The sequence below is a fragment of the Camellia sinensis genome, chromosome 10, assembly GCF_055761805.1.
Source record: "Camellia sinensis isolate YWXY chromosome 10, ASM5576180v1, whole genome shotgun sequence".
In the NCBI taxonomy this organism is placed as follows: Eukaryota; Viridiplantae; Streptophyta; class Magnoliopsida; order Ericales; family Theaceae; genus Camellia; species Camellia sinensis.
The window spans coordinates 71,838,057-71,845,111 of record NC_138970.1 but is presented as its reverse complement, the minus strand read 5'-3'; the positions used below and the strand labels follow the sequence as shown (position 1 = coordinate 71,845,111).

Here is a 7,055-nt window from a genome sequence, read left to right as displayed (position 1 = left end):
ATCCTCATTCCACTGAGAAGATTTGTGCTTATGCAAGTGGAAAGTTCAATCCAATTAAATCCACCATAGATGCTGAGATCTATGCATGCATAAATTCTCTGGAAGCTTTCAAGATATATTATCTTGATAAAGCTCATCTTACGTTAAGAACTGATTGTCAGGCCATAATCAGCTTCTTTAACAAAACTGCTGAACATAAGCCGTCCAGGTCAAGATGGATAGCCTTCACTGATTATATCACAGGCTTAGGCATTGAAGTCACATTAGAACACATTAATGGTTCTGATAATACTTTAGCTGATGCCTTATCCAGACTTGTATTTACTCTTTGTTCAATTTCAGAATGGCCAACCGAGGAGGCACCGGAAGATATGGAGGTTTTAGCCGGCCTACACCAAATAGAAGAACTTATCCAGCTCGCCCAAATCAATTCCTATCTTGTAAAGCCCTCTTTGAGTTAGACATGTGTACCTGTTTAAATCTGTTTAAATGAATTTTTCTACCACCATTGCCAACATTCCTCCACTACCACTAGCAGCTTTGCGACCATAGATCCATTGCCACCGCCACTACTACTGCCACCACTCCACCACCAACTCTTCTCTACTTCCATCGCCACAACTGCCACAACTCCACAACCACTGTTGCCACTACTCCACTACAGCTATCACTCCACTACCACCGTCACCTGTTCTCCACTACCGCTATGACCACTCTAACACTGCCGCCACTCACTCTTTTCCACCATCACCACCACTATTACTGTCATCGCCGCCACTTCACTACCACTACCATTACCTCCCATCCACCATCTTCACACCACCACCGTTGCCACTACACCACCACCACTACCACCATCACCTGTACACTACTTCCACCACCACAACCACCACCACTATCACAGCCGCTGTCACCATTTCTCTTCCACCACCACCGCCTTACTTCACCGCCACCACTATTACTCCACCTCCACCACCTCTTCTCCATTGCTAGTACTAACACTCCACCTCCACCCAATCCATTTAAACCCATTTATTAAATAGGCGGGTTCGGATTAATTCTGTTTGTTTCAATTTTTGAAAACTATTTTTCTAATTTTTAATTCGTATTTTTTGAATTTTTAGTGAACTGATTTAATATTTTAATCATTATTTATTTTTTTTTACTTTTTAGATACACACTCCAAATAAACTTTAAAAGTATTATATTTACGAAAAAAATTATTAAAAAATTCACCATACACAAAAAATTCTAAAAAGATATAAAAACTCAGTATATTTTTGTATAGTTTTTTTTATATTTATTGATTTTTTAATATTTATTCACAAATATTTTACTTTTTAGATATATTTTTAAAAAAGGTATTTTTAATTGATTAAAATATTGAAAAATTTTAATAAAATAAAAAAAATACTGATTAAAAATGGCCCTCAAATACTGAAACAAATTTTTAATACAAAACTTATTTTGACTCATCCAAACCCGTCCGTTTGCCACGTCTTTATAAATATATATATATATATATATATATATATATGTATATGAAGAAAAAGGACCAACAAATTATCCCCAATATTCCCCCCATTTTTGTTTTTCTTCTTCTTTTTCTCTCTATCTCTCTTGTTGCGCATCTCTTTATTTCTCATCAGACGCGCTGATCTCTCTCTTTCTCTCTCTCAGTGGAGTAGGACAACAAAGGCGGCGGCAGCGTGCAGTGGCGTCTAGCAGCGGCGTCTCAGTTGCTTATCTCTCTCTCTCTCTCTCTCTCTCTCTTTCTCAGCAGTGTAGGACAGGCAAAGGCGGCGGCTAACAACGGCAGCGAGCTTGTAAGTGTTCCTATCTTGTATGATAATTGAAGAAAATAGCACACAAAACCCAAACCCAGATCACCTTAATTCAAGGCTTTATTCTACATTTCAAGTTTGCTTAACCCTTGCGATTCATGAGTTTCATCTTGTGTTCTGGATTTCTTAAATTGTTTTATATTTTGTTTGGGGTTTTTGCTGTGTGTTTTCATTAGGGCTCTATTTATAAGATGATGCATTCAAATGAACATTTTATTTGTCTAGATGATGGAATTTGGGGCTTTTTGTTAAGTTCAAATTATGTAGTTATTGATTGTTCTAACATTTCTTTTTCCTCTCTTTCTCCATTTCTCTCTTTGATAATTTGTTTTTATTTTGAATTAAAAATTCTCCCTTGTAATATACCTTATGATGGTTTGACCTTAATTGAAATTCTTCCACTAATGGGTAGGAGGATGCATAACAGAATTCCTTTCAATTTGTCTTAACCTAGTTGTCCATTGTTTTGTTCTTGTTGTTGCTTATGTTCCATTGCCTTGACATAGACACCTCCTTGAGTGTGTGTATGAGTGTATGAAGACCTAGTTGGGTTCCAGAAAACCCTTTTCATTGATTGGGAATAGAATTGAAAGAATATGTTATAAGGTCTTTGTTGGTTATATTTTAGTTATTGTTCTAGATGAATCTTTAATATCTGGTTTTTATTTTTTATTTTTTTATGAAATATTTCTTCATTGTTTGCTGCTCCGATTTGTTCCCAAGAAACTATTTATGTACCCTGTTTGTGTGCAAAGCTTGATTTGCCTTTATGCTACCCTGGCTGAAGAAAGTGTCGCTGCTCTGATAAGATCTCAGGAACATGCATAATAATGCAGGTAAGTGTTGCATTAGCCTTTATGCTACCCTCATGATGACTTTAAAGTAGCTATAACCAAATTCCATGAAAATAATGAACTTTAATACACAGTTTTGTAGTCATTAAGTAGTGGAATAGCATATAAAAATGGTATTAATCAAGCATTCCACAAAGTATAAAGAATCACTTTCTATTGTATTTCGTTTAAGTCATTTTGTTAAGAAGACATTGCTTGGTGGAATGATGAAATTTCAGTTGGCAAGCATGGGAATGCATATTCAAACATTTGAGCAATCACTTTATATCCTATTGTTCATGCCCTTAATGAACAACACCAATAATTGTTTTGGTACATTTATTATTGGTGGGCAAATTGGACATAGATAATCAAGCTCTCCTAGGTACAATGACACAATGTGAATGACTATTGCTCGTATTGCATCTTAAATTATTATCCACAATACTCTTCTTCTTCTTTTTTTTAAAAAAATAAAATAAAAATAAAGTGTTGGATACAAATTAACCACCCTGACAAACCAGGTAAAAACAAAATAATGTAATGTATTATTCTTGATCTATTTTAATAATTAAGTTTGTCCTTCTCCCTTGTTGTATTAAAAACAATTATGTGTTCTTTCTTTCTTAAAGTCTGCTACTTGTGTTTCCGTCTAAGGTTATATTTTTTGAATAGATAGTAATGCATGGAAAAATCTTTACAATTGATAACTTGAAGCGGATGTGACATACTCCATCAAAAAAGCCTTAGGAAGTTTTTGATGTCCCAGTTATGTTCATCTTTTACTTGAAGAGGATGTGACATGCTAATAATGAGCCTCAATAGATTTTACTTGAAGAGGAGAAATCTTTGCATTCAGATTGTGCAAACTCAATGAAACACAAAACACTCCATACCTCAGGATTAACCATCTTTTTCCAACATGAATAGGGATCATGGATGATGGTCATAGAGTGCAGTACCTAGAAATAGGATCATCCTTAGTAGGGGTATTTGAGGTTGGTGGTTTGATTATAATCTTGATGTAGTAAAGAGAATCAACATATCCAAACATGACACGTATTACAACTACCAGCAGGTGTGGGATACGCAATAATATGACACATATTACTCTCTAGTTTTTATATGTTTTATTATAGATACTATCTCACCTAGGGGAGAAAAAATAGCATGAATATGATATATGAATAGTAAATCAAGTGTTCTAAGTTCTTGGTTCATATCTAGAAAGCTATCTATGTAGGCATTGTTTGATGTTAAGGATAATATAGATCTTTAAAATATTGCCACACTTTTAAATGATGGTTTCTGTTCAATTTTTCTAAGTCATTGTCCATGAAATAGGCTCAAGTCACCATTTGGCCCATTTTTTGGACAATCATTTATGTTAAAGTCTTGCACTCATACAAAATCGATAGTGGCCATCTCAATTCGATAGCATTTGATGTCTTTATTTCCCATAACAAAGATAAAATGAAAGAAGAGAAAGAAACAAGACATAAAAATCCCAAATTTAAAGTGAAAATTCATCTTAGAAGAAAGAAACCAAGGCACAAATGTGTGTAAAAGGCTTTCTTGAGCCTAATTTGAGGTTATCTTAAATGGGACTAACTTTCCCACTTGGATCTTAACTCGAAAAACCTAGGATACTGGAATTGCTTTGGCTTCTGCATTGTTCCATGCTCTCATTAGTTATTTAATTATCTGCATCACAAGATGTCATTGATGAATTATATAAAAATTAATTTTAAAATATACATTTACGGAATTAGCACGGGATTCCCGGCTTGAAAACTAAGTAGAAAAATGCACTTTTTTAACACTTAGGTTTGAAAATAAGCTATCGGGGGCCAAAATCGTGAAACAGCCACAAGAAGGCCGGGGAACACCCCAAACACCTCAGGAGGGACCTGTGTAAGTTTTGAAAACTTACAAAACTAGCACGGGACTCCCGACTTGAAAATTAAGTAGAAAAATGCATTTTTCCCAACACTTAGGCTTGAAAATAGGCCATTGGGGGGCCAAAATCGTGAAATAGCCACAAGAAGGCCCGAGGAACATCCCGAACACCTCGAGAGGGACCAATGTAAGTTGTGGAAACTTACAGAACTAGAATAGGACTCCCGATTTAAAAACTAAGTAGAAAAATACACGTTTTTAACACTTAGGCTTGAAAATAGGCCATCTAAGGAGGGCAAAATAATAAAAAAGCCACGAGAAGGCTCGGGGAACACCTCAAACACTTCGGGAGGGACTAATGTAAGTTACGAAAACTTACAGAACTAGCATGGGACTCCCAGTTTGCAAACTAAGTAGAAAAATGCAATTTTTCAACACTTAGAATTGAAAATATGTCATCGGGCTCCAAAATCATGAAACAGCCACAAGGAGGCCCTAGGAACACCCCAAACATCTTGGAAGGGACCAATGTAAGTTGTGGAAACATATGGAACTAGCATGTGACTCCTTGTTTGAAAACTAAGTGGAAAAATGTACTTTTCCAATACTTAGGCTTGAGAATAGGCCATCAGGGGCTAAAATTGTGAAACAACCATGAGAAGGCTCGAGGAACACCCCAAACATTTGAGGAGAGACCAATGTAAGTTGTGAAAACTTAAGAACTAGCACGGGACTCCCAGTTTGAAAACTAAGTCAAAAAATGCACTTTTTCAACACTTAGGCTTGAAAATAGGTCATTAGGGGCCAAACTCGTGAAATAGCCACGAAAAGGCCCAGGAAACACCCCGAATACCTCGGGAGGGACCAATGTAAGTTGTGGAAACTTATGAAACTAGCACGGGACTTCTGGTTTGAAAATTAAGTCAAAAAATGCACTTGTTGAAAAATTTTAAATTGTATATTTTATTGATAAGATAGTAATTGTCTTCCTCTTTTTCTTTTTCTTTTTTATTTTGGTTGCAGATTGGAGATTAGAGATTGACGTGTTTGGTAATCTAGAAAGCAGGAACTTGCTCATTTTGTGTTTTTGTTAATATTACCTTATATGTATTTTGGGTGCGTTGTAAAATTTATATTTTTGTATATATTAGGAGACATGTTTGGTAATTTGCACTTAATATTATATTTTTATAGATATTAGGAGACATGTTTTCTATGGATATTAGGAGACATGTTTCGTAATCCGCAGTTGATATTGTATTTTTGTGGATATTATGAGACATATTTCGACTACGGTGTTTATGAAAATAAACAAGTTTTTGTATTGATCTATAATAGATATTTTATTAAACATGTTATTAAAATGTGTAAGCAATTTTTAGTGAAAAAAATTGAAAATTTAAAAGATTACCCCCATTTTTAAAAATGTTAACAATTATTAGCGACGAAATTAAAAAAAAATTATCGCTATTAGTTTTCAAACAACTTTTCTTGACAAATAATTTTGTCACTAATGATATAGTTCCAACAAATAATTTCGTCACATTTGCTGAATATTTCGTCACTAACTTGAATTATTTAGCGACAACATTGTTCGTCATTGAAGAATTTTGTTTTGTGCTCATTTTAGTGACGAATTTTTTTGTCACCTTAATCTTTATCATTGGTGAGGATAAATTTCGTCACTACAACCTCTATCTTAATATTTTGTGACGAAATATTTTGTCGCCAAAACAATTAAAAATAAAATATTATTTAATTATAGTGACGAAATAAATGTTATAGAGGACGAAAAATTCAATATTTAGAGATGAAATATTTCATAGTCAAAAATAAAGAATATGCGACAAAACAATTTTTCGTCACCAGGTATTTTCTGCAATGACAAATAGACGACAAACGTGGTGACAAATTGTTTTTGTCACAGATCACTTTGGTGACGAAAATTTGATGTGTGGAGACAAAATCAGTCTGGCACCAAAGGCCTTTTTTGTTGTTGTGGCAGCTTAGTTTCCCAGTAGCCATGTTTGAGGCAGCTTTCATAAGCCTTTCTAGATTTGCACCGAAACTCGTGGCAACAAAAGAATGCTGTTGTATTGAGTTCAAGAAGAGATTGAGGACTGGGCTTCTTTCCAAGGTAGTTAGGTCGATGAGTGGGGACTATGGACGCCTTGTAGAGGCTGGGCTCATCTTGAGACCGTAGTTCAGGCAGAGGAAAAACAGATGAAGAGCTCCAAGAGGAGCCAGGAAGTTCAGGGAGAGAATCAGGACAATAAGTGGCAGAGGGGTTCCACTCCACAATAGCGCACAGTCTAGATCCACCTTTCTTGTGCCGAGTTCAGGTTCAGGGAGAGGTAATCAATGAGGCTTTTCTTGTTTTAAGCATGGCCAGTTGGGTCACAAGTCCCCAGCTTGCCCGCAAAGAGGAGGAGGGTAACAATTTGCATCGTCTACGACTCACTCTCAGAGCTAGAGTTAG

General features: G+C 35.5%; 1 long non-coding RNA gene across 1 annotated transcript; it reads left to right on the top strand.

Moving 5' to 3' along the window:
• The first annotated feature begins 1,543 nt into the window (after window positions 1-1,543).
• Window positions 1,544-5,911, top strand: LOC114269222 (uncharacterized). The gene is made up of 3 exons (XR_003631544.2): window positions 1,544-1,826; window positions 2,600-2,680; window positions 5,600-5,911. It is a non-coding gene; the product is annotated as an uncharacterized LOC114269222 (long non-coding RNA).
• The last annotated feature ends 1,144 nt before the right edge of the window (window positions 5,912-7,055 follow it).